The sequence below is a fragment of the Agelaius phoeniceus genome, chromosome 1, assembly GCF_051311805.1.
Source record: "Agelaius phoeniceus isolate bAgePho1 chromosome 1, bAgePho1.hap1, whole genome shotgun sequence".
NCBI lineage: Eukaryota > Metazoa > Chordata > Aves > Passeriformes > Icteridae > Agelaius > Agelaius phoeniceus.
The window spans coordinates 109,297,134-109,316,484 of record NC_135265.1 but is presented as its reverse complement, the minus strand read 5'-3'; the positions used below and the strand labels follow the sequence as shown (position 1 = coordinate 109,316,484).

Genomic DNA, 19,351 nt, shown 5'->3' with positions numbered 1-19,351 from the left:
GAGATGAAACTCCATGTATAATAGCACATCATGTAGGTTTTTTTTTTCCTTTTGCTTTGCTTTGTGGCTTTCCCATAAAATTCATCATTACAATAAAATGAGAAAATGAAAAATGATGTTTGAGTGGTGTTCAAAATTATGTATGCTGAAAAAAAACACAAAACACCACCCTAACAGCAACAACAACCCCCCCAAATAAATATTTTGCATACTGCACAAAAAAAAATGTATGATTTTTTCCTTTGCAAATATGACAATCTAAAAACAAATTCATTCTGGACTCCTGGTTTCTCTTGAATATCGTGTTTAATGTCAGAGATATTTCTAAGCACATGGACAATACAGAAGTGGGGGCACTAATGTAACCAAGAGCAAACTTTGTAATTCCTACTTCCTGGGTTAGCCAGAGTACCAACTAAAGGTGTCTCAGAGCAGCTTCATCTGCATCAGAGATGAGGCTTGTGTAGGGTTTCACTGAAAAATTCAAGTCTGCTCTTGCTCAGTCATCCATTTGGTTTATAGTGGTGGATGAATGTTAGATATGTTACTTTTTCTTTTCTTGAGTCGTGAGAATGCCTGTGGGAGGAGAGAGGGCTGTCAGTTAGCCAGGTAAGATATCAGTCTGCCAATCTTCCAGGAGTAAAGAAAAAGTGCCAGATATGGATACAAAAAAAAACCCAAAAAACCAAACCAAACCAAAACAAAATGAAAAAAAAGAAAAAACCCAAACAAACAAAAAAAAAAAAACAAACCCCACAACACTTTCATCTTCATGTTTTAAAGTTTTAGAAAAGCTGATGTAATGTATGCTTATGCAGACACTCCCTAGGAACCAGGAAAAAAAGCTGTTGTCCTGGTCTTCTATCAGACAGCATTACAACTTTGCCTGAGGTTTTAAAACTTATGGACAACAGATATCATATTAGAGTTAACTTCCAAGTTAAACTTCTGAACTTGCCCAACTTCTGTTAGGGATTAAATTAACCCTGTGAGAACAAGCAAGTGTAGTGTTTCTATTTCTCTCATGACCAAGAAGACTTTAGCCTTATAATCTTATTTAAAGTGTCGCCCTTGATCAACCATGTGCTTAACAGGATCACCACTATCTAGATTCCAGATCAAGTAGCTCACAACAAATTTACTGCATTGCTTGTCTCTCATGACTAATAGTCTACCCTCTTCAAATGCAGGACACAATTAGGCAAATCAAAAGCACTACCAGAAAAAGAAGATAAAGAGAAACCTTCTGTAAAAGCAATATATTTAAATATAATTCCCAAAGCAATCCTTAAAAAATAAGCACCATAGCTTCATAACCTCATAGTAAATGAAGAAAATCAAGGCAATGGAATCCAATTTTATAAAGACCTAATTAGGATGGTCAGCAAGGTTTTTTGGCTTACCTCTGGGATTTTTTGAGTGTTTTCTGCATTTATAAAAAGGCCCATAATGAATATGAAATAGTGAAGAAGAAATAGTTTTTTAGGAGAATGATTCATAGCTTTTTAATACTGAAAACTCCATAAGCTGCTCAATACTAGAACTTCCAAAGGAGGCTTACCCTATATTTAGTATCTCTGTATGTCCTTGATAGATTATTTGCTCCTTACTTTGCTGAAAAAATGGGTAATGTAAGAAGGTAGGATTATTCCTTTTTTAATATTCCACTCCTCTGTATTAATAGATCTTACTCATTATATCTATATTTTTTAGTGAATCCTTTTGTAAATTTCACATCCAGTAAATTTTCAACATGGAATAATACTTCCAGCAGAAAAACTGATTACTTTTCCTCATAGTGGAAAGATTAAAAGTTTCATAAGAATGGTGGCAGGTTATCCTGGATGATGGAAAGGGTTAGGCATTGGTTACAATAAATCTCAGCACATTTTGTAGTTATATCTTGCTTAAACATGCATATGCATACTACTTTAAAAGATTCTAAAGATTTTAAAATAAAGAATGTAAAGGCTGAGTTTGAAATCTGTTGCAGAATGTCTTTATGACCTTTATGGCACTATTGCCTCAGAATGTGTGAAAGGTGCAAAATGTATATCAGCCAGTCAGAACTACAAAACTCTCAAAAGTTACACCCTGAGGCATGTAGCTCCAACACCACTTGACACAGAGTAACTGCAAAACCAGCCTTTTTACAGGAGACCTTATTAACTAAATGTAAAGATTTCAAGAGCTACAGTGTGCAAATAACAACCCTATGATTAGATTACTTGAAGATACATTTTAAAAAAAGGTTTAGATAGTAAAATATGGAGGAATTACTCTACCAGGGATGCCTAATTGAAATTGCAGGAGGCTTAAAATGGTAGCTTTCAATTTGTCTTTCCATTTGTCTCAGGATAGTCAGCTATATATGCTTACGTCAGTGTCAGCAGTGCTAACTTCAAGCTTTCAAAATTCATGAGTCAGCCCAAAGGAAGTTTTTTCATTCACCTAAAAATCATTAGGTTGAATAAAGGTGAGTGGCTCATCCATTCTTTTCCATCTCTCCCTCTGTAAACTGCCTGGCTCATTTCTTTTCAGGAACTCTTTTCTTAACTCTGGAGACCAGAAAGTTGCGCATATTTCAAATGAAAACTAGGAAGTCTCTTGGCACCCCATTAAGCTTCAGGCACAGAAATCAGGGAAAAAACAATATACACCATAGTCTCTGTGATTAAAACAGTTTCTATCTCAATTTTGATATGAGAAGAGTCTGAAAATCTCACGACTCTGAGTGTTCAGTTTGGTATAATGAGTAAAGGGCCTTTGGCCCAACGCTCCTTTTTCCCTTTAAAAAAAAAGTGTCAGGATAGTACCTGAATTTTAGAAAGTCCTTCTGAAGTCACAGAGGAATATGTTTCACTTAAAAAATCTGAAGTTACTCACTCATTTTTCAGTTTTGATGTAGAAATAAGGAATTATGGTGGATGTTGTGAACATTCTTCCTCCTCTTAACTTTTCTCTTTTCCACTTTTTTGTCAGCATATTCAAGAAGAGTTAGTGAATTGAGTTCAGCCTAGACATCACAGAAATTGTGACTCCTATAGCTAGCCAGATAAAGGCATAAAAAGCCCAAAGAGTCACCTCTGTTAGCTAGTAAAAAGATTTCTAAAGATCTGGAATGAGATATATTTGAGGATAATATGTTTGAATAAATGTTTCCTATCATTAGTAGTTAAAGAAATGTTTCTATCTTTTAGCCTAATTATTTAAAAAAATAAAAATGAAATTGCAGAGGGAGCGTCTGGGGTCTCTCTTCTTGCTGGTTTTTACTATTTACCTGTGAACAGTACTATATTCCTTCATCAAATGGACTTTGTTAGGAGTTCTCATTCATCATAGACTTGCTGTTGAATGGGACAACTCATTTAGTTCCAGCAGACACAGAGGTGTCTGCTGGTACTAAATGAGTTGGTATTCCATGCCCTGGATTTTGTTAACAAAATTTGCTTCAGGAAAAGAAATAATAAATCTTCCAGCAATACAAAACAGAACTGATTTGGATACCCCTTGGGTAACATCTATGCACACTCTGAGGGTGCTGACAGATCTGGTTACCCCCATCATGAGGATGATCTCAACTATATTTGAAAGATTGTTGAGATCAGGGAATGTCCCAATAGCCAAGGAAAAGCAGATGTTCTCCCCATATTCATAAAAAGGCCCAAAATATAATCAAAGAAAATCCTGCCCTAACCAGTCAACATCACCTCGGGCCCTACAGAAAACTTCCAGCGAGTCCTCTTGGAAGCCACTTCTGGATTCATGAAGTAGAGGAAGGTGATTGGGAATATCTAGCAGTAATTAAAGCAGCAGAACCACACCTGACCAACCTGATGACTGTCTTGCATGATTAAATTACTAGATCTGTGAATTAGTGTAAGGCAGCTGATATTGGCTACTTTGGTTTTAGCATGGCATTAGACACAGTATCTAAGTCAGGAAATTACGGTCTAGGTGAGTGAACTACCAGACAGCTGGATTGTCAACCTCTACAGAGAGCAGTTTGAAGTTGGTACTCTACCTGCAGGCTGATAACAGGTGGAGCACAGAGGGCTCTGTATTGGGACTGTTCCTTCCAATCATAATGATTTTATGGTTGCTACTAAATTTGCTTTCTAACCAACACTAAACAAAATTTCCTAGGTCAATGGCAATGATAGTTTGGTTGGAGAAAGTGTGGAAAAACTAGAGTCTGCATATATCAAAGATAATTTAAATCTAGTGAACTCTCTAGATCTTGTTCCAAGAGATTGTAATGGGGTTTATTTTCTATACTGCAGGGAAGTGATACAGTACTGAAAATAGTGTCAGTTAGAAGGGGGAGCCAAAGTCTCACCAAAATACCTTGTTCACTTCTTCCTCCTCTGTTACTGTGATAGGTTTGTGTATGTGAGTGGATGCCTATATAGACAAACAATAGTGTTTCCTTATTTCTTCCTCTGTCCTTTGTCAGCCTGTTAACTGAGGTATGATAATACCTTCACTTTGAAAAATCGAACATAAATGGATTACTTTGAGCTCAAAGTAAAACTCCAGTTCCTAGCTCTAGTAATATATAGTGGAAGTTTCCAGACTGATGTTTCTACAGGACAGGATGAATCCTGTCTCTTCATGTTAAACAAAAAAAAAAAGTAATCCTAAAAGTAAATCAGTCTCAAGAAGCAGGTCTCAAGAAACAATGGTCTGAGCAGTTAATATACAAACTATGATTTGTAACTGATGAATGGGAGGAGAAGCAGGACAGAAATCCAAAATTCTCTTCTTTTTTTTTTATTTGGATAAAAAATGTAGCAGAAAAAGAAGTGCAACAAGGTGTGGATGAAGGAATGGAGTCTAATATCTCATTCATCTAAATGTCTAGAAAATTCCAATCACAATCATATTCAGGACATGTGCCTCTCTCCCAAAGCAACTAATTTTTCCAGTAAAACAAGCACAAAGAAATCATCAGTGGGACAATTTTATATTCTCATACAGGAAGTCCATAGTGAGGCCTTTGCACAAATTGCCCTGAAAAATATCAGTCAAGAGAGGAGAATGATGATCGTCTAAGAGTAATAGTTTTGGTGTACCATCTGGAAAAGGAGATTTTGAAAAAAGGAGGAAAAGGACCATGAAAACTCTTCTTTCCACAATAGTTTAAATACAAACTCAATTCTTTCAGAAAGTATATTCACTTTTAACTTCCATGAGGCTGGTGTTTCTACTCCCAGAAATATTTCTTTGACCCCTAAGACACCTTATCTGAATCAAGGACAAAAGACTCTTTTCACAAATGAAAACTAGAGGAACAACCTCTACAGCAACATCAGCAAGAAAGTTAAATGCACATTCAAAGAACAAGTTAAAACCCTAATTGTGAAATTCATGAAGTGGCAACTTTGAGATGCAGATCAATCAAAGGCAGGATTGATACAAGGGCAGGTATAGATTCCTCCATCTTCATTCACTGGAGAGTATGTACATACTGCATTTTGCTGCAGTTTCTTAGCCCAGGACCCTTATGATTCATTGGCAGAAGCTACACTGTGTCAGCTGAAATGGAGTCTTTTTCTGCAGCTAGAAACTGCATCATGTTTCCCTTAGCAGAAATCTCTCCTTGCATACCTGACAGGTTATTCTGCAACCATAGTCTTAAAAATTTTTTAAAAAGAAAAATTCACGTTTCTTACTGAGACAGCCACACTCTATTTTCTGGAATATATATGAGTTATTAGAATGCTAGCAAGTTCCTTTGTATTAGCAGCATCTCAAAATACCTTGGCGTAGATTGATCCTTCACTGATTTCTTCTGACTTGTCTGGAAGGCCAAGTGTGTCTCCTGTCACTGGTAGCATTGCTGAAGGAAGAATTACGAGAAATTCAGGACAGCTTTCTAAAACTGCATACAGCAAACACACCCAGGTTATATGTTCAATGCTGTAACTCAGAATAGCAAGCAGGCAGGTGAGAGACTAAATAAGATTAGGAGATGGCAGCATCAGCTAATCTACTGCAGTGTCGGTGGGAGGTGGAGAGGCAGGGGAACCTGTGCTGTAGCAGCCAAACACATCTCCACTGTTGTCTGCTCAGTATGCAGATATTTAAGATTACAAGGTTGAGGGAGGTGTTCTTTATCAGGGTCCTCTTCTAGAGGTACATGATTTGTGAAGGAATGGCTGCTGAAAAAAAGGAGCATGGACAAACATGTAAATAGGTACTCCTCGTATTCCTTCTCTTTGATTTCTTCTGCTGTGTTATTTGGGAGTCATCACCAACTTCTGTATTTTCATATGGCAAAATCAGAAGCACTGTCAGCTTGGCTTGATGTTGATGGACCACTTACTGTGAGCATCACAGGTAGCTGTAAGGAGCATATATTTTTACTCATTATTCAAATCTAACCTAGCCTTCGTAGTGCCATGGTGATAATATTCTATGCAAGTTTAATAAGTTGTAATGAGTAAGTAAAATTTATGAAGCGTGAATCTGGGATTGTTTTTTGTAACATTCATCTTTTCCATCCTACAGTAAATAAATGGTTATTCATTTGGAAGTGTCAAAGATAACTAACAGGAGGTATTTATTTGAGCATCTTCTCATTTTGCACATGTGCAGAGCAATGATTGGTATTTAGTATTTATGAGTCTAGGGATCTCTTACTGTGTTAATGCAGTTGTAGTTCTCATAAATTTGTATCTTTAATACTTAGAACATTTGTACGTTTTGGTGAACATGGAGGTAATGTAATGTGGAAGGCTGTACAGTCCCATTGCTTTATCCTTGAATGAGTGCTGTGATTCTTGTACGGCCTTCAGCAAACTATCCCTCCTCCTCTGTGGTTGGTAGCCTGTTTTTACAGTGGTCCTTGGAAGAAAGGTGCCACACATTATCTGTGTATTTTTCATTGTTCTGAGAATATCCTCAGAGGTTTTACCCACGTCTTTGGAGCAGCTAGTTGAAAACTATGCTTCCCTTTTATCTGACCCTGTCACTCCTTTATATTAGACAAAATATGTGATAGGAGATGATAACTAGCAAATAGGATATAACTAATGTCCAAAGATTAGAGTTTGTGACTTCTAGTTTTACTTTGAGTCCAGGCATTATCTTGGTAATTTACACATAGATATCTTTTTGCACTTCTCAAGGACTCTCAAAAGCTGTGATGGTTCTGGCTGCTACTTGGCTGTCCTGTAAAGACATGCATAAGGAAACATTTTTTCCCTCTGAAAATATGCGAAGGCTGTTCCCTTTCTGTTCTGAGAGTGGTGCATGTCACTCTGAAAGAGGAACATTAGAAGGTGAAAATCTAAGTTTGCTTATTGTTTCGTGTAAAGTCAGTTCCATTAATGTTGTCCTTGCAATCTCCCAAGAGTGTCCCAAAGGGTTCTGACTCCTCTTTAAAGGTGGATAATGTTGCCAAGGAACTTTGACATTGCTGATAAATGATTCTACATAAGGGTGAATCATTGATTTATTGTCTGCGGTGTGAGATTGGAATTTGTAAGAATGGAGTATCTATGGACTTTTATAGACTGTTATTTGTAGCCATAGTTTTCGGCTGGCCACTTCTTCTAAAAGAGAACTGCTGATAATGTGGAGGGAAAAGGAACAGATAATGTAACATGGAAATTCTTAAGTACTGTGGAGCTGGAAATTGGTGAGACATCATCAGTCACTTGACCTTCAAGTGAGCAATGGAGGTGTTTGTCGCATAAAATAAAAGCTCTTTGGGAGAGTTCCAGAAGGGAGATGAGTGGGTCAATTTACTGCTTGGCTCCTGTCTGTCTCTGCTATGTTTCTTCATTCTCTACAGCTCCTAATGACACTAGCCAGGCTGAGAGAGAGCAAGAAGAGTCTCTCTTTCTTGTCTGAAATTGCATATCTAATTCAATGTTAGCCCATTAGATCTGAATTCTGCCTTGGTGATAGCCATTTTATAATCCTCTAATCAAAAATGAGAAAAACCCAGCAATAAGCACACAGTTATTTCCATTGAGCCAGAAAGTGATATTGCCATCATTTATCTTTGTGGTTATGTCTCATTAAGAAAGTTTTATGTTTTTACACTTTTCTCCCTCTTTACTTTTTATTCTATATTGGTGCATGAAGAGAGGTAAAGGGGTACTTTAAAAAAAAATATAGTTTGTAGGCAATTTGAATCTCATCTAATTAGTACAAATATTTTCCAGCAAAAAATGGGATTTAGTTTTAAAGTATGAAAGATAAGCAAAAATATATTACAAGCATTTCTGAAATTTGACTTCTTACAATCAACATTGTAATCCACACATTGTAGTTTACACAACGCACTTAAGTGTTTGCAAAATATTAATTGGATCTTATTTGAAAACATGCAATTAAATCCTTAAGATATTTACAATATTTTGGAAAATCATTGTCTTTTAACTTCCTGCAGTAACTAAGCACCTTGGAGCCACCTGCTCACCATCCTCCTGTAGGGAGAAGAATCAATAGAGATAAAAAGTCTAATACTTGAAATAAAGCAAAATATAACAATTATACTAATAATAGTAATTATAATACCTATAATAATAATAATAATAATTGTAAAGAAAATGAGTAAGAGATGGTAATTAAACCAAAGAAAATAAAAATGATACACAATATAATTGGCTACTGCCTGCTGATCAATGGCCAGCCTGTCCCCCTGTAGAAATTGGCATCTCCCAACCAAGCTGGCCCAGGTTGTATACTGGCCACAACATTCTGTGGTATGGAATATCCTTTTGGCCAGTTCAGGTCACCTGTCCTGGCCATGGTCCCTCAAACCTTCTTATCCAGCTCTTCCCTAGCAAAGCCTGGAAAACTGAAAAGTCCTGGACTTAGGGTTACCAACTGCAAAAACATCAGTGTAAATATTATTCTCATACTGAATCCAAAGCACAGCACTGTATCAGCTGTGAAAAAGAAAATTAGCTCTTTACAACAGGAAACCAGAACGTAAGCTAAGGAATTTTACCAGCCACAAGCAATTTACAAACAGAAAAATTGATGACATCCATCAAATCACTTATTATCACTCATACACACCTAATAAGAGTAATGATAATATGATAATAGGTTTTCAAGTGTGTTCATGTTTTGGAAGTGGATTCTTCTGCCTTTAACTTTTTCTTCAATACAGTTGTCTTTAGTAATGAGATTATTGGATGGAGCTAAAAACATTTCTCTCCTCTCCTCTCCTCTCCTCTCCTCTCCTCTCCTCTCCTCTCCTCTCCTCTCCTCTCCTCTCCTCTCCTCTCCTCTCCCCTCCTCTCCAGAATATAAGGAAAAGATCTTTGGAGAATGCATTTCCCAAGAGTAGAATATAAAAAAACAAGACAAGGGATGGATCCTGAACCAGCTTCCATTATTATTACATAACCAAGTCAATGTATCTTACTTTAAAAAAAACCCAAAAAAACCAGAAATATAGAAGGGAATATCATTAATACCTGTCCTTACAAATTCCTTTTCTGACCACTAAAGCATGTCAGTGTGCATTCCGTGTTTACTTTTCCCATAGGTGTTTTTTGGTGTGGTTCCACAGAGATGGTCTACAATGTCAGGACATGCATACTTGTCCTGCACATGCTTTGTAGACATATCTGTCATGAAAAAGAATCCTTGCCATCTAGAATGCTGGGAAGTGTCCTTGGCTCCCATAAAACTAATTTCCCAACATGCTAATTACTGGAGTAAGAATTTCTCAAGACAGTTATTATATCAATGCACTTGCAGGAATAAGAGCTTTGTTGGAGAGAGCAAAATAAAGAAAAAAGGAAGCTGAAGAAAGCAAAAGGAAGCATGTAAATAAAAAAAAAAATTCTTTCACCTATGGATTATTCTTACTTTTTTCTTGATGTAGCATCACATCAGGTGCTAACCAACACTGTGAAAAATACTACATATTCCTGGTCTCCTACTAAGATTAGATATTCCTAGTTTCAAAAAAAGCTAAATGAAACTGAATAAAGTACTGAATTTTAGTTGCAGCTCTCCAATAATGAGTATCTGGTGTTACCTACTCAGCTGTACAGCTTGTCCAGACTAAAAGTTCTGTAGTGTGATTTATATACATGTCAAAATACTGAGCAAGCTTAACAGGTATGCGCTGGTTACCTTGCAGCACAACAGAAGCGTAATACTTGCTTACTCTGTAGTTTTGCCAATCCCTCTCTAAATACTTTGCATTATCACATCAGGGTAGATGTAAATTTAATTGAAAAAGAGGAGCTGAGTAGCTGCTACACCTAATGGGCCAGTGAAGTGTGCAGACAGAGTTCTTGCATTTCTGACTGCAAAAGCAGGTGGAGGTAAAGGTTTTGACATCCCAAGGAGCATACACATTGGTTCTGTTGGGCAGGTATGAGCTCTGTTTGCTGTTGTTCAGCATCTCTGGTATATCAGCATGCTCTATTGCAGGACAAGAAAGAACCTGACACCTTCTGGGGAATGTCAGTGTCCATGTTTCTCTACAGAAACACCCATGTGCTATAATCCAGGAGCTCAGGGGGGCTAGCCTTGACCAATTGATTCTATGCCTCTGACTGGACTGTTAAATTCCTAGAAATCATAGAGGAAAGCAGTGAATTGGGAGCAATATTGTGGGCAGAGCAAAGCCGCAGGACACTAAGCAAAAGCTGTGTTCATTTCTAGTCTATAATTTATCTTGCTTATTTCCATGTGATATCAAAGGTGATATTCAGATAGTTTTAACAGATAATTAAGGAAATGGCCTAAGTGTACCAGAACCTGATGTATTGTCAAGCAAATTGCCCTACTAGTCATTATTTTTGCATCCTTTGCTATCTTCTTCCATGCAGTGCTGGAACATTTATTTCCACTGAGAAATGCAATTTTACTATAATCAAAATAATGTACTTGTCCACTTTGGTGCTCAAAGCAATTGGGAAGAAAGCCTAAAACTTCATTATTTCCTTGATTCATTTGAATAAAGTCAAAAAGCATTATTTTAATGAAGTGGAAATATGCTTTCTGACTTGGATTTTGGTTTGAATATTGTAGGGAAATGTGTGGCTTAAGTAGGTATACTGGATCAAATGCTAAGTGCATTACCATATGTTACATAAGGATAAGGTTTTAGAGAGTTGCTTGAAAAACTTGATAGGACAATTTTCTAATGTTTAAGGCATTCAAAATCAAAATGCTTCCCAAAGAAGTATTCTTGATGCCACCAAGAATTCTTTTCAGAAAATTTACAATGATGTTGTAATGTTTCATTTTTATATGTCTGCATTGAGGCATTTGACAGTCTTCATTTACAAATCGTGCATCTGATTCTTATTGTTTTTGTATCCTTAATAATACAGTAGCATTTCTTAAACTATGTTAAAAATAAAACATCCAAAGTGAGTGAGCATTTTGTTTAGTTATGAGTTTTTTCAGGTTCTGTTAAGTATAAAAAAACCACTCACATTAGCACCTTTTTTATATATTTTTACCCTGTTCTGTTCTATTTTCTGTCTCACTGAATAAAAATAGATATTATTGAAATGAAAATAATTCATCATTCCTAAATTAAGGTTTTTAATAAAAATAAATGTCCCATTTCAGTTTTCAGAAAGTCTTTCTCTTTGCAAGAAGGGTTTTTTTTTTTTGGTCTTTTATGGGTTTTCTTTTATATCTGTGATCATAACATCTTTTTTAGTTTCTATGGCCATATTTTCTGTGAAAAGAGAATTCAATTTTTTGACCAGCATAGTAACTGCTGCTTATGCTGGACATAGCTTTGCAGATACATAAAAATAGCATTTTTCATTTGTTATCATTTTATTGTTTTGTCCCAAATAACATGTTGCCATGTCAACATCCTGATGTTGGTCCAATGGCTACAACTGGGTGCAGCATAACACACAATACATGAAGACAAGGTGTAGAAGAAGCGATTAAAATCTGCGTTATTCTGTTTTGAGGCAGCGACCCACACACTGTTATTTCTGGTAACAAATGTCAGAAGCGCTTACCGCTCAGCCAGCTCAGAGATTGGTGGGTGCTCCTTGTTCTCTGTGACTGAACCTAATTTGGGATCACTGTCTGTTTTCACAGTCCTCCTTTCATTTCAGAGGGACAACAAAAAGTGCCTGCATTCAGTGGGTGCCTCGTTCTCTGGAGTGCAGATGGTGGGACCCCAGGCTGTGCTGGGGGAGCTGCCCATACACCCTCCCACAAGGAAGTCTGCAAGAGCTGCACAAAGCACCTTGTGAGTGACTTGGGGGAATAAATCTTTCTGGAATAACTTTAAACACTGCTTGCCTTCCTTCATTTTGTATAGAAAGCTCATGCTTCCTCGGATACCTTTCCTAGCACTGAAAACTAAATCAAACCTGCTTTGCAATTTTAAACATTTTAACCTCTCAAGCCACAGCTAAAGTCATATATTTTCTGCATTCTCTCACCTGGCCTGCAATATTCCATGGTTTGTCTTGCTTTTGGGGGTGCATTTAAATAATTGCCTAGTCAGAGTAACCTATTCTAATCATGTATCAGTATTATTTTGGCCCATATAATTCATTCAAAGGAAAAGAGCTCCCTCATCTTTAGTTCCTAGGAAACCTTTTCTGGTAATTCATATTGACAGCAGTGAGTTGTGACATTTATCGGTGAGGTGAAGCTGACCAGCTGCAGGGCTCCTGACTGATTTACTCAGCCAACAAGCTGCTCATGATTCCAGCCAAGTATTGACTTTTCTTTCCCTTCCCTCCCCTCTAGTTAGAAAGAAAATACAGAGGCATTTTTTATCACTACCTTTTTTTTTACCAGTCCTATTGAAAGAGAAAATGGACCACCTACAATATCTTCCCTCTAAAATTTAATTTCTTAATGCAAAAGGATTTTAATATGTTTCAAGGAAAGAAAATTAGCATTGAATCTAAAGAAGTTGAAATATAAAATAAACAAGCAGATTTGATCTAACGTTATTGGAATCACTTACTTCAATAGCAATGAGCTTCAGTCTCATAAACACCCTGCCTGCATTCAAATGATATTTGTGATGAAAAAGCTAAAAATTCAAACTTAGCTCATTTTCACTCTTCAAGTTCAAAAGCAAAAGCAAAATTTTCTGCAAGGATTCTAGGATTTTATATTTTTAAGGCTTAGATACCAATAGAAATCAAAGATAGAGAATTTCCTGTATTTCTCTCACTTTTCAAGTCCCTTCTCTTTGTACTAACATGCCTGAGCCACAATCGAACTTAAGGAAAGCATGAGTATTTCTAGAACTGACATTTTCAAGCACCAGTGAATTACTGAATCACTCATTCTTGGCACTGATACATTATATCCATAATTGTTCTGCTTGAGGAGGTGACATTTCCAGAAATGGCAGTTCAGCGTGACAAAGGACACAACACTGCTGGGAAGATAAGTGAAAGGTGACAAGACCGTGCAGCTGCCAAGGAACAGGAGCTCTTTGGTACATCAGCACTAGATGTAACCAAGTTCAAGTGTTGTAATCTTGATGGAGATTCAAGTCAACCTCCATTGCTAATGCTCTCATCTGATTTCTGTGATATGCACTGCATGGAATTAACACAAAAGCTGTTACTGAAGCCTTTAAACCTGATGAAAGGGCATCCAGAGTGACTGCTGAGAACAGCATAGGGAACAGGTGGGTAAAACAGGTGAGAAAAAGGGGAGGGCAAAGTGGCTCAGAAAAGAACAGTCAGAAGGGGGCTGCTGATAGATCAGGAAAAAAAGTTGTCACCATTATGAAAAGAACTGTGGGACAGATCAAGTTGCCACTGGCACAAATGCTCTCACTTTCTGATGACTGCAATTTAAATATAATTTGCTGAAACTTCAATGTCTGTGCTAGAACTATTAAACCAGTTATTGCACTAGGGATCACTACACTCAAAGTAATCCCAAAAGTTAATCCATAGTTATTAAGCATGTGCAACTCTGTATGCTGCACATACCATCCTGATTGTTATATAAACCCATAGAAACTGAAAGACATATGTACCTACACCCAGCCATTCTTCCTGTGTAAAGACATTATGTATTACGATGCTCATATATAAAATGCAGCTATGTTTGAAGAAAGTGTGTATTTCTACAGATGCACTTGGGAAAAGGGTACATTTTCCATCTGTCCTTAGAGCAAGTCCTTTAACAAGAAAATATATTAAGTTGCCTGTTTGAAGTGCTGTGGCTTCTTCAAATGTAGCTGTGAAAAACGCCTTTTGTCATTCCTCCCCAGTGCATTATGTTGTGACAAGACAGTCAAGTTACATAACGTGATGGGGCTGATACCAAATAGCATGTGAAAGGTTTGATCTCTTCCCCATTTAGTATAACTTCCCTGAGCTGTGAGTGGCTGGACTTTGGAGGGTCTTTTTTCCTCTTTAAAGAGAAGGAACAAAGGAACACTCTGTTTGAAAGCCCTTTCATAAGAGCTGCCATCTGAAATTTTGCTAATATTTTCTTTACATCTATTAGCTGAAAACCATCTTCATCTTTAAAACATGCACATTGTTTCTGGCTCCCTCTTTCCACTGTGTTATCAAGAGCAGATTTTTATTAGGTCCTATAAAACAGGCTTTGATAAACTTCAGCACGTAATCCTGTATGGCTCATGGCAACACATGGTGAGGTGCATTCTGCACTGTCAGTGACCTACTGGCTTGACCCATTTACTTCTCAGTGCTGACAGCAGCAGGGGAGAAGGAGGAAGGAGGGCACCGAGAAGTCACTAGGAGAAGGAGGGACCAGCAGGGACGTAGGAGGCTGAAAAGCAGGAGTTCTTTCCATCTACCACCCTGTATTTTTGAAACTATTGCCGTTTTAGACTCCCTGAATCCAGTGTGTTGAGAAAGTTGCATCTTTTCAGAAGTATACTGAGGAATTATTTCCCCTGCTATAGATTAATCCACCACAATGTAATCCAAAAACAGTGTAATCCAACTGCTCTTAATAGAGCTATCCCAGAGATAGCATTGGCCCATCAGAGTAATTGCTGTGGGTTAAGTGGCCTCAGAAACCATGTTAACTGGAGATTACTGTGTAGCAAACAGTTTTTAGCAAAGAAGAGTTTGAAAAATTAAAGAGACTAGTCTTTCAGCTGAAGACTTTAAACCAATAAACCCAACCCCTCTGTCTTTCTGAAAAGTAAACCTTTACTGCATTTTACTGACCTACTTGAAACTGTTTTCATACTCAGAGGTCAGCAGAAGCAGCTGGGACAATACTGTAGAAGAAGAAAGAAAACAGTGGAAATGAAAAAATATAAGGAGAAAACTCATGAAACTTTACAGTCATATCATATTTATATGTAATAACTGTATAAACAATGTTCTTTTGATGAATGATATTGTACAGTATAGTGATAGTACTTGCAAAACTCTCCCTGGAACTTAACCAACCATAATCCAAACCAAGACAATGCCTTTGATTACATGTTATACCTTCAGTGACACACATTCTCAGTCACAGACTTCAACATGAGCAAATAGCAAACACAGCTTTTAAAAAGTAATCATCAGAGGGAAAATGAAATAACTCCAAACATTCAACTTAATGTCAAATATGTCAGTATGCCAACTTCCTAACACAATTGTTTCTAAAATGAGAGATTGTGAACTGACAAGTTAATAGATAGGTGCTTTCATTATTACGTTTTCCACAACTCCAGAAAGTGAGGTCATGTTTACTTTTGCTATCACCAAAACTCAGGAGACAGGCTACAGGATGATATCAAGAAAATACACTGTTGTAAAAAGACTAGGATTATTTTCCTGGATCAATCCAAGATCTCTTCTAGAGCTTTGTCCTGCTCCTGATAAAACTCAAGAGTTTATGAATCACAAGACTGATAAGAGACATCATGGTCTACATTTCCAAGTGTTTCAGTGAGACAACATTTATAAATTCTAATTGTTCTAGGGAAGGGATCTTTATAACACACTGTTAAAATTCGATTTTACAATTATTAGAAAGATGCTTTAGCCTGAATTAAGGGGCAAACAAGACTATATGATGAAGTCAATAGTATAGATTTTATTTAACAATCAATGTGAGGTAGAGAGAGATAGAAAGAAATGGAAAAAGAGAGCAGGGAAAGAAATAGAGTGTCAGAGAGTAAAATTAGGAGGAAACAATCCACCACCCTTGGATCCAGATGGCATCCTGTTGGTCCTCTTCTGGTCTTCTCAGTGGCAGGGATCCCAAGGTCACTCAAAACTCACCATTTATACATTTTAGGAAACAAAGGAATCAATGCTCAACAGCTAACACTTCTCTTTATCCTACCATTTAAATGATTCCAATGCTAATCAGTCCCATGCTCAGTCTTCCTCCTCTTTTGAGTTGGGCCTCACATCTTGAGTCAGTGGGCTAATTTTCAGCACAGCTGCTGAGCTGTCTTTCCTTGTGGGTACATTCTTCTCCTCCAGTCTTGCTTAATTGTCCTTAAAGCTAAGATAATTGGACAATAATACCGCCTTTATCTTATCTCAAGTCAGGTGGCTTAACTCACATCTAAATTCTCAGAATCCAGGAGGTATATTCAGGCAGGGGGTAGGTACAGGGAGCAGATCAGCTGTTGCTTCTTTGCACTGTTTGCTGCAGTGAGCAAAGTCCCTTGATCTTAACAGCATTTGGGGCAAGTAAATCTCTTACACATGTGCTAACAATTCTTCAGATTTTCCACAGTGTATTTGCATAGTGAAACATCTCACTTATTGCTCAGCTGTGATACCCCCACTGTACTCCTTTAGCAGTCCTGCCTATACCTCACTCCTACCTCAGATTACTGGTGATTCAAATAATGATGAATGCATATGTCTGCTTTAAAGACAGGCTATCCAAAAAATGTAAGCCTCTACTTTCTTTTAGTATTCTGGGAATAGCACATTCTGCCCTCTGGTACAACCCTTTTCAAAATGTGTTCAACATTACGTAAGTCTTACTCCCAGACTGAAGACTAGGAGCCAATACTGATCCTGTCTCCATGGCTTTCCAGTCTTTTGAGGATTTAGTCTATTTGTCAAGCCTGTAGAGATCCATTAGTCATTCATTATCCAAGTAATATAAAGTACCTGAACACTGAAATCAAAGTGAGAATTAATGGTAATCATGATATATAAGCATTGTCTACATAGCCTAAAAACAGAGAGAGTGCAGGTTTATAAGTTGTGTTGGTTAAGTATGTAAATGTAAAATCATGCATATTCTCTGTGTGTGTTGGCTGATTTGGTAAATAGAAAAATTCCCCTTTTGGACAGTGACAAATGAAAAGCTGCTTCTTGTGAAGAGAACCTGGAAAGCACCAAAATTGTTTGTAGTTTCAAATGATCTACAGGTTCAAACAGGCTTGAGTCCTTAATCTCTTTGGTTAAAGATTAACTAAAGGCCAATTGTGTACCTATTTGGAAGCTGTGTATTTATTCAGAATATTAACTGAGTCTTAAGACAGGAAGAATAAAGAGTGCCTTCATTCAAAGATAATAAACCTCAGCTGTTCAATATTCATATCACTTAACAAAATTAGAATTATATAGCAGAGCCTTGACTGATTGTGAAGTGAATGAATTACATGGCCAAAATGGAGTTCCAAAGCAGGATGCTGGAGAGGATGACTGAGTTAGAGTGTAAATATTACAAAGAGAAACAATTACATGGCAGTGTCTCCCAGACATTGTAATTTATGACTTTGATTCAATTAAAATAATTTCAGAGCATTCTAAGTGTAAAGAAGAGAACTCAAAGCCAGTAAAGCTATAAAAATTGGCTTTACAGATGGCTGGTTTGTTCTATAAGAAAGCAGAAGGTCCAAAGAAAACTATTTCAAAATATCCTCCTGGTAAGTCAAAATTTGCAGAGTTGATAACAAGGTGAAGAGGACAATCATACAAATTAGTTCTAGGAAGATGGCTTGGGAAAACAGTCACCTCATTAAAAACTTTTTTTTTTCTCAGAGACTCAAAAAATTAGTTCTTCTGCAGAAAACACTCACGTTTTGAAGTTATGTTTTCTAGGGATAGAGTCATCCATGGCTTCCTACCCAATATATCACATTTAAGATACTGAAGACCAGATTCTGGCCACATGTTTATGCAGATAACAAAGTAAATAAAGATGAGGCCTCTGAGATTACAACCTATTTCAGAGACAGAACAAATACTCTGCTGAAAATTTTGTAGAGGTAAACTCACATCGTAATGTGAGTTTCTTCTATTCTCCCTTTCTTCCCAGTTTGTTACATTTCTTTTTGCTTACCTTCTCATTTATAAAAGATCTGCACTTGAATTGCCATCTTACTTTTTGTTGTTTTTTGGAACTTTCCAGGATGATTATCGGTAATCAAAGGCAAACTATAATTGCAAGGTTTGTACCATCAATGCTCAATCATTCAGGTTGCATAAAGAAAAGATTCTTATGGCTGTAAGTGCATTGTTCACATTGCTATAGAAGACATCCCATATACCACACTTACCTGCCATGATGCCTGGAGAGCACTGTGTCACTCTGTTGCTCACACCTCATTTTAACTATTGAATCAGGTGCAAGGCAGGTTGCCATTTATAGTGTTTAATATTTTTCCTGCAAACGTGCAGGAAATATTTGTTTGAAGTTCTGAAGGAAGCAGTACTGATGTTCACAGAGATGCAACAAACTACTTGATGAAAGAAATCATTTTCAAGAAAGAGTCCTATGGGAGGAACAGAGCCTGTTTATTTACACAAAGATCAAAGCAACTTTCATATGAATTGATGCTAAATATTTAGTACTTGAATGACTAGTAAAGAACCCTCTAAACTTCTAAAGGAAAGAATAAAAATGGGAGACATATCCTGATATATAAATATATACATAGGCTCTCTGTTGGCAAAATCTTTTTTTATTATTTGCATTACAGTACTGTCTAGGGTCCAGCTTGAGATCAGACCCACTCTGTCATAGTGTATGTAAATATTTAGCAAAATACAGTCTTTTTTCTGACAAGCTTACCATGAAAACAGGAGAAGTTCAGGAAGGACAACAAATTCTGATTCAATTTGTGTGAATTTCCCTTATAACTTCAAAAATATGTACATCAAATAAAATTAAATAAAATTGTCATTAAATTACTCCAAACAATGGAAATTGATTAGTGTGCATGTCAGGAAAACAAAATACGAACAAAAGACCCCATATCCTAACTGCTCCTGATGAAAACTTTTCTCAGGTTTTCTACCTATATTCTCATTTTCTTCATCATCCAAATCAAGTTTAATTACAAAAATCATAATCAGAGTTGGGTTCTCCTTACACAGCTACAGAGGATATTCAGACACAGACTGCTCAAGCACAAAAAATTAGATGAAAAACGAGTAGTGCAGGAATAGACACCCATCAC

General features: G+C 36.9%; 2 long non-coding RNA genes across 2 annotated transcripts in view; one reads left to right on the top strand and one right to left on the bottom strand.

Moving 5' to 3' along the window:
* Positions 1-363: 363 nt before the first annotated feature.
* LOC143696011 (uncharacterized) lies at positions 364-18,823 on the bottom strand. The gene is made up of 4 exons (XR_013185484.1): positions 18,449-18,823; positions 15,150-15,202; positions 5,763-5,842; positions 364-576 (listed from the first exon to the last, which is right to left on the bottom strand). It is a non-coding gene; the product is annotated as an uncharacterized LOC143696011 (long non-coding RNA).
* Positions 13,301-19,351, top strand: part of LOC143696010 (uncharacterized) — a 50,919-nt gene continuing 44,868 nt past the window's right edge. The window contains exon 1 of the long non-coding RNA XR_013185483.1: positions 13,301-13,621. This is a non-coding gene — a long non-coding RNA (uncharacterized LOC143696010). The remainder of the gene's footprint in view (positions 13,622-19,351) is intronic.